Here is a 9,548-nt window from a genome sequence, read left to right on the forward strand (position 1 = left end):
CGTATGGTATTGCATAATGATTCGGCAACGTTTACCCTTTTTTCAACTAAAATGATATCTGGTCTTCTTGCCTCTATTACATGATCAGTCCGTATCAAAAAATCCCATAGGCCTAATACTTTACGTTCATCATTCTGTAGCAAAGGCTCGTACCATTCTCGATTCAACAAAATCTTTCTCTTTACAAACTTCCAATGAAATTTCTTTCCCGCCCATTCATGTCTTTTTTATATTCTTTTTGAGCTAATTTTGGGCATTCGCTCACAATATGGTTGATGCTTTCATCAACCTGCCTATACATTCGCCATTTACTTTCTCCTTGGAGTTTGTTTTCTTAAGCTTTTATCAGGCTTGTTGCAAATGCCTGATCCTGTGCTGCCATAATGGCTCTCAGTCTCCCTTTCTATGTTTTCTTTTTTCTAGGCTACGTTCAGACTTGAAGATAAGCCAGGCTTGAGTTAAGCCCGGCTCAACTTTAAGCCCGGCTTAACTTTGCCTGGCGTTCAGACTAGCGGGATTAGCCAGGCGCGAGAATTAGCATAACCAGGAAACGAGTTTGAAAACATTGGGCTCTAAACGTACGTTCGCTCACAGCGTACGTAATTTGAATGATGATTGGTCATTTTTTTACCGGAAGTCAATGCAAGACCCCCACCCCCCGCAGCGATTAAAGCCCGGCTTAGAAAAGTTAAACACTGTGGCACGCCAGACCTAGTTATTATAGGAACACAGCCCGGCTTGAGATAAGCCACCTAGTTAGTTATTTATTATCATTATTATTATTATTATTATTATTATTATTATTATTATTATTATTATTATTATTACATTATTAAGAAGACACAACAATAATTGTTACTTAACCAATATCCTGAGGCGCGTGGAACGGAGAGAGTAGAGAAAACAGTAGAACTTATACATACTGTTTGTGGTGCTGAACTAATAATAATAATTCATTTCATTATGCATGTGATTAGAATATATTTGGTTCAATTGTACGTATGGTACTGGTGTTATTACCGGCAAAAGGATACATTTGCCTAGGCCTATTTATTGTATAGCGAAATTGTTTTTTTTTTTTTTGGTGTTGTTTTTTTTTTTTTTTTTTTTTGTTTTTGTTTTTTTTTTTTGCAACAAACCTGATTAAAGCTGGAGAAAACAAACTCCAAGAAGAAAGTAACTTTAGGATAAGTTTGATCACCCAGTTGGTCAAACTTGCTTTTGCGTAGGGTTTGATAATTGATAATCCCCTTATCGCGTCGAAGCGAATTCAATGGCTGGTCGTTAAAGCGTGCGAATTGTACCATTGTAAAATAGGGGTATTTAGTTTATGTGAATGTAGAGAAATTTGTAGGGGCAGGTTCGTGGTACTTTATAATAAACAAAAAGATAACATTAGCATTATACTTCAGTAGGTATATATTTTTTTTAACATTGTACAAATGTGCCTATTACAGATGCTTCTAAGATGTACTTGCACGACCCATTGAAAATGGTATGGTCTGATTATCAGATCTGAAACCGGAGGAGAAAACGTGGGCCTAGCAGAATATCGTCATTTATATACTGTCATAAGTACTATATTTGTTATGTAAATACATGAAAAATTATATCTATACCTTCACCTACACAGGCACAAACTAAAAATCAAAATAATATTTCAAGATAATGCAAATAACATTCTAAATTTTAACTCCAAATTTAAGCTCCTTCTGCTTGACAATACCCGTCGAATATTCGTTCGCTATTCTAAAACATTGGCTTCTAAAATGACTTGCTACTGATTGATTCTTACTAAAATAACAAGTTCGACGTCATTTGTTAACTAATCAAATTGATTTGACAAATGTTGTAGGTAATAAATAAAGCTACATATTGCCACAACAATGCCGAAAATCGGCCCAATATCAGCGGAGCTACTACAGAAAAACTTCGGGCGGTTCACCACATTTCGGATAAAACCGTAGGTTTTACACGGAAAAATTTGAAAAACCAGGGTTACAACATTAAAAATTTAGACGAGATTTGGCAATCTTATGGATTAAAATTAAGACACTAAAACTGTTATTAAATTTGGAATAAGATAAAAGAACAATGGCGAAAATCGGACAAGTAGAAGTAAAGTTATGAAGAGAAATGTGCGAAAAAATAGCAAAAACAGCTGAAAATCGAACGTTTCGAATTAAATTAAATGAATTCGCGACGATCAAACTTATTCTAATTTTGGGCAGGTTGATGAAAGTATCAACCATATTGTGAGTGAATGCCCAAAATTAGATCAAAAAGAATATGAAAAAGACATGAATGGGCGGGAAAGAAAATTCATTGGAAGTTTGTAAAGAGAAAGATTTTGTTGTACTATACCTCCATGGTTGTACGAACATGTACCCGAGAATGGTACGAACATGTACCCGAGCCTTTGCTACAGAATGATGAACGTAAAGTATTAGGCCTATGGGATTTTTCGATACAGACTGATCATGTAATAGAGGCAAGAAGACCAGATATCATTTTAGTTGAAAAAAGGGTAAACGTTGCCAAATCATTAGGCAATACCATACGAAAACCGCATCGAGGAGAAAGGAATGGAGAAAGTGATTACATATCCATAAGCCCATTGAATCTGCCACTACTTCTACTTTCTGCATAATCCTTAACCAATTGGTGGGTCATTATTGGAGTTTGAGTCAGTGGTGGCTCCAGAAATTTGCAAAATGGGTAAAAAAAATAGTATCGTTAAATTTTAAAACTTCTCATAGTTTTTCGTGGGTGTTAGACCAGACAACAGCTGTATATATATTTACTTATTTATTTTTTAGATCGGAAATTCCGTCATTGTAAACATTGATTACAAAGAAACGTCATATAATATTTTATTAGATTTTGTTTTAAAATATTATTGATATTGAACAATAACTCTATTTATATGCTGATAATGAACTACAAAATATCCATTGTTCTAAGCCAACGTTATTGGAGACAGATAAAAGTTTTCAAATTAATTTTATTTAATGCATGTAAGCCATTCGTTGTATTTTTTCTCCACGAAGTCAAACATATGTTTAATGAACACAATTCGATGTGGAAGCAAGCATGTTCTGTATTGATTTAATTTGTTTAGAATCGCCATGTATATTATAACATCATCACAAATTACTAATAGTTTTTGATTAAACAATATTGCTTCGCTCAGAATTTTTGGATTGTGCGTGGTATTTTAATATCTTAAGTGAACTACATGGTTTTTGTATAGCTTTTTTAAAGTCTGAAATTTCGAGTGCGATGATATTCGTTTGCTATAGGAAATTTTGCCAATTTCAACCAAGGTTGGATGTATTCACTCAACATTTGTTTTCCATTTGACAGAACATACCTCCATGGTCAGAACAACTACAAATTACGCTCTCTTCGCTCACGACCCTGCCATCTACTTGTCACCATTGTAAGTATGAAGCTCTGAATCCGCCCTGCAACTCAACCTGCGTGACAGTCAGGATAAACTATGGATCCGCGCCTGTACCGTCCTGTATCGCTTAAACATTCAAAGTCACGTTAATTAAAGAATGTGATGGAATTTGTGCTATACGGCATCTTTATCATCATCATTCTCCCATCACCATCACATTAATATTATTATTATTATTATTATTATTATTATTATTATTATTATTATTATTATTATTATTATTATTATTATTATTATTAGGCCTATTATTAGGCCTATTATTATGTGTAGTAATATTAATATTATATTTATTGTTACTATTATTATTGCTATCATTATTTATATTCAAACAACTTAGCACTGAACAATCGATCATAAATCAAGGAGGCCGTCCAGAGATCGATCAATTAACGTGCTTAGTATTTAAACTTAAATTGAAATATATGTATATATGTAAGGTAAGATAATAAATTCTTGAAATAGTACTCGAACCCGACGAGCAGACAGAGGCAGAAGAGAAAGTATTGTTGAATGCTTTCAATTACTCTGGTTAAAAATTCATATATTTAATTATGTTAATCAAGATTCGATGAGCAAATAGAACGGGGCTGTGCGTTGTGCGTTCGTATTGAGTGCTCGCTAAATGCATACAACAAACATCACGGTAAATTAAAATTGACATGATATCTGTAGTCCCGCAAATGTATTATTATTAATATTATCATCGTCATCATTGTTATTTATTTATTATTGATTTATTTATATAGCACTTTTCTTTGCAGATACAAAGCGCTTCTTTCTCTGGTCTACTATTATTATTATTATATTTTCCTCAGAATCTTGGCAACCTATACCGGAATCATGCAACTTTTTGAGTCACGTACTCTAGCATAGCGAGTCACGTCTTCACATCACGATTGGGCTTACGTTTGATTATAGTTGACGTGTAATCATTTATTTTAATCATCATCAAAATATCAATAGTAAGGAATTATATATCCCATGGTTCTATTAAGCCTGTACCTCTTGTCTATACTTTCATAACCAAGTGTACTCCTTAGGGGTGGATATAGCCCCTTTGGAAATTTTGAGTTTATAATTCATAACAACATAAAACAAAATGAAAAGAAAAATTTGCTTTTTATAAATATGGTTTTTTAATAGGCCTATGAGAAAATTGCACATTTCCCTTAATTTCAAGTTATTACATTAACTTGATTTTGTATAACCTTAATTACTGTATCTTTTCTATAAGCATTCTGTTCATATATTCCATAATTTTATGATTCTTTGATTTCTTTGTTTTTTAACGAATTTTCATTATTCCTCCTTTTATTTTCACTTTCTTTTTATTTCACATTTTCACTTATATACTCATGGATATACAGAAACCTGTATATACATTCATGATGTTCACAATACATAATAATTGTGTTTCATAATTATTACAATATATAAAAAAACAATTAAAAGAAAAATTGATTATTTGATAATATTTCAACATTTTTTTTTTTTTTTTAATTTAAATTCGTTATCTATGTCTGACTCTGCTTTTTATTATTTATGCTACATCGGCTCATGTATTGCGAGTGAATGACCGACTATCTATCAGTAAGTAAAGTCAGAATCGAATTAATAGTGACCATCGATGACCAGCTACCGCACGATCGTACTTGACTCATCTTAAGTAGATAGCAACGACCGAAGTCCATTTGCGTTGACGACGATATTAAAATTGTACGCTAGAGAAACATTTGAATATATTCAACAACGGAGAGAGATTGTTCAGATTTCGGCTTCTGTTCAGTAATTGCCTATCTTCTTCTGTCTGTAACAATCGCCAGCCAGTTGCAGCGTATTGTTTGCTGTGTCTTGCATCAAGAGAGAATATTCGTTAGAGGTAATTTTATGTTCAAGTATTTTTTGTTTTTGTTTTGTTATTACCGAATGCAAATCAATCAACAAATGTTTACTTTCATTTATTCAAAACAGGTGGACTCATTATTAAATCATTTTCATCATTATGTATCTGCCTAATTCATTTTAAGTTTAATTGAAATTGATATTTTAAAGTGCTTTTCCCAGGAGCATGTTTAGAGACAAATGACTACTCCAGGACATTATAAAAAACCAATTTCCTATTTATTTAATTTCAAATGTAAAAATCGTGACCACTGACTTAAAAAGTTCATGGATGAAAAGTATTTCCACGTCTGGTGAACTTAAAATCCCCCCATGATCTTGCCAACTTATACCGGTATTATGCAACTTTTCGAGTCACGTACTCTACCTAGTAAAGAGTCACGTATACGGTATCCACCTGAATATTAGTTTTAGGCCTAACGTTTGATTTTTCAAATCATTATCTTCACAATGTCAATCATATATGTATTGAAGTCATGACTGCAAATTCCTAATTTATCATGTTGCAAAGAACCCTGAATGTTCCTACCAGGGGTGGATCCAGAGATGCCCGAAAAGGGGAGGGGCGAAAAGGGGAGGGGCGATCGAGAGACAGCACTACCCTACGGGGTCCGTGGCATGCCCCCGCGAAGCATTTTGGACGATCAATGATTTAATTTTCTTTCTTTCATTTTTTTTTCATTCCAAAGGGGGGAGGGGTGAGGCCGGCTCGCCCGCCCCCTAAATCCGGCCCTGTCATATCTCCAATTCTGCTTATTTTCTACTGTAATGTTTAAGTTATTGAAAACACACCAGTAATCCTGTTTGAATTTGTTGCTATATTTTGATGAAGTACATTATGTATTTGGTAGTATATTAGCATAAATATTTGTTTGTAATAATTAAGTTTGTGTTGAAACCGTTTATGTGGTCTTGTAAAAATACACAAACCTTGCCTAACTCGTTAGGCCACAGCCGAGGAGTGATTAAAACGGATTGAAAAAAACCTTTAATTAATAATATTGTAGGCCAACATAGACCTGAATTAGAAGGTGCTTAACTCCGGATAGTCACTCCGGGCTTAGACGTGGTAATACATTATGCAATTGAATGCATAATGGTCTGTTACGGAAACAAGAAGGCCACTTTCATATCTCATCAAAACAGCATTGTTATTATTAATGTCCATGTCCTTGTATAATCATTCAACAGTTTCTAAAATCGATCACAAGAAAACGTACAGTAATATGTTTGAGAAAACACGCAATGGTATTCATTATATTTTCTAGAGTCGCGCAAGCTTATGCTACTATTGATCATTTCATCATTGAAAAATTTGATGACGTAACCGTTTTCGTTATCGTTAAGTAAGCTTGCGAAAAATCCCTATTATTCCGTCATTAAAACAGGTTATCATGGTCGTCGTCAAGCAATCGATGCATAACTCTGATCAGGGACTATACAATGCTCTCTAAAGTTTGGTATTATTAGATACGACATCGAAAAACTTTCTCTTTAGTATAAAAATATCTGCATTGATTTCTAGAAAAAATGGGCATTAAGATTACTACTATCATTAGCCCACTCCCGTCCGTTAGAGAGAAAATATTTTCACCTTATAACTTTGCATTGCAAGCTAATAGCTTACACAAATATAAGTAATTCAAATATTGATATTGAATTTGATTGATCAAGTGCATGATTAAATGCAAAGATAATGTCGGTGTCACGAAAGCAACGCACTGAGCCCCATTATTGACCAACGGCACAACCTGGCATGTAAATAATTATATGATAGGGGCTTTATACTGTTTCTTGGAAACATGAACTGTAAATTAATTTAGTTTTAGTGATTAAGTAAATTATATGAACGGATGATTTTAATGATACCTTGCCCGTTTAGCCTGATAGTTGTTGAGATATTAGGCATAAGAACTGCCACCTATTATTAATAAAGATGATTCTTCTTTATCATGAGCTCATTTGACATTTCCTAATAATTTTTTGGAGAATTTTTGACGAGAACGCATATTGGCAAACGTAATCTGATATCATCCTTTTCCGAGTACATCCTGTTTATTTTCCTTTGTTTTCCCCCTTTTACATTCTTGCTTTTTTCACACTCACCCAGTAGTTGCATGTGAGTAAACTATATTCTGATCCTTGAGCAACTAAATTTACGCTAAGCCATTGGGACGCGACGGTCACAGTTGCTCCACGCCGGGGGTGAAATTAAGTACGCCCAGTGTCAATCCTCTACACTGCTCTGTTTTTTACGTGCGAGCGTTCTTTAAAGACTGGAATGCATTGGGTCGGCCAACGAATAGGCCTACATCCGCTTTAGTAGTGCGCTGTACACGGAGCCAGCGGCATAGCCGATTGTAAAATATAATCAATACGAATGAACGAATAAATGAATGAATGAATGAATGAATGAATGAATGAATATATAAATGAATAAATGAATGAATATATAAATGAATAAATGAATGAATGAATGAATTAGTGAATGAATTAATGAATGGAATGAACGGATGAATGAACGAGTACACAAAATCACGACTTTTACAGAAGTACCATGCAACGCTTTCCGTTTTCTTTTCTTTATCCACTATTCCTCCTTTCTTTTCTTTTCTATTATTTCCTTCTGTCTTTTTTCTTTAGGAATGGGGGAGGCTGGTGTAATGGAACAGCAGCAAATATCTTCGTGGCCTCCTCTTATTCGTATTCTGTACGAAACTAAGTTACTAACTTTAAATTGTGAATTAGGCCTATGACAAATAACAAACGGTCCTAATTTTTTTCAATTAATGATTTTCATAGAATTAATTAATAAGTCTTTAATATAGATTTAATTAAAGAAAAACCCGGGTTTTGCTTCCTGACATAAATTCACTGTTATCAAATGAAAGACTTTGGTGCGCAGGATCATTGTGGTAAGCTAAACTATAGGACGTGATAATAACGCTGATAACGGCATTCATTATTAATCAATAACTCTATAGTTCAAGTGCATAGGCTAAGAAGATCGATATGGACTAGCATCCTTTATTAATGTTCGTGCGCCAAGGGTTAAGAGAGTTTATCTAATGGTTGTCTAATGGGTTAGGCATACTTGTTTCAGCTCAGATTGGCAGCTTTATTCTCAAGTGTCGTTAAACTGCATTCACACCGAAGCCGAATTTCCGTACCGAAAAGCCTTCCGTACTGGAAAGCCTCCCGAACCGATCAGAATATCGAATCAGTGGCTATGTTCATACACGGCAGCTGACGGTTAGGAGGATCCAGATTACAAAACTTACCGTTAGTATCCGGATATTGCTAACGCTTAGCGCCAGGGACGTAGCCAGGATTTTGAAAGGGGTGAGGGGGGGGGAGCCGTTATGCGAATTAAGTAGGACCACGGCGGGGTCAAGTGGCGAATCCCCCCGTGATGTAGCGCACTCTGAACGTTCTTAGGACTGTTTGAGAGGATAAAGTGAAAATTGCAATAGACGCATTATAAGTAAGCGCAAAAATAATTATATAATAAATCAACAATGGCAGATCCAGGAATTCGAATGTGGGGTGAACCAGGGAGGGACTTTCACAGACCGAGAAACCACCCACCTCAGTCCCACCATGGTTGGGGCTGAGGTAAGAGAATTTATGATTAGGGCATCTCTAGATGGCCGGAAATTACACTCTCGCACTTCAATTTGAATATATATTTTTTTTCTTAAAAAAATGAAGGGGGAGGGGCTGTCTCTTATACACATCTAGATGTGTATAAGAGACAGGGATTATATCGAGTAAGAAACAATATTTAAAATGGACACAGATTTAACGTATAGATTTATGCTGTCTCATTGTGGACAAATTAATTAACTGTATGGTGTTATTTTATGCAACCGTGGACTATATCGATTGAGAAACAGTATTAAAAATTGGACACACACTTAGTGTATAGATTTATGCTGTCTCATCGTGGATAAATCCATTAAATGGTGTTATTCTATGCAACCGTGGACTATATCTATCAAGAAACAATATCAAAAATGGACACACATTTAATTTATAGATTTAGGCTGTATCATTGTGGAAAATTCATTAGCTGTAGGCCTGTGGTGTAGTTCTATGCATCCGCGGATAATATCGCTTAAAAAACATTAAAAATTGAAACACATTTAGTGTATAGATTTAGGCTGTCTCATCGTGGACA

General features: G+C 34.6%; 1 protein-coding gene across 3 annotated transcripts in view; it reads left to right on the top strand.

Moving 5' to 3' along the window:
• The first annotated feature begins 5,099 nt into the window (after positions 1-5,099).
• Positions 5,100-9,548, top strand: part of LOC117116849 — a 30,788-nt gene continuing 26,339 nt past the window's right edge. For all 3 annotated transcript variants that reach the window (XM_033260940.1, XM_033260939.1, XM_033260942.1), the window contains exon 1: positions 5,100-5,345. The gene's annotated coding sequence lies outside the window, so the exon portion shown is untranslated. The remainder of the gene's footprint in view (positions 5,346-9,548) is intronic.

Source organism: Anneissia japonica, unplaced genomic scaffold (assembly GCF_011630105.1).
Source record: "Anneissia japonica isolate Jap-2015-1 unplaced genomic scaffold, ASM1163010v1 scaffold1302_len1884557_cov193, whole genome shotgun sequence".
NCBI classification, from domain to species: Eukaryota; Metazoa; Echinodermata; class Crinoidea; order Comatulida; family Comatulidae; genus Anneissia; species Anneissia japonica.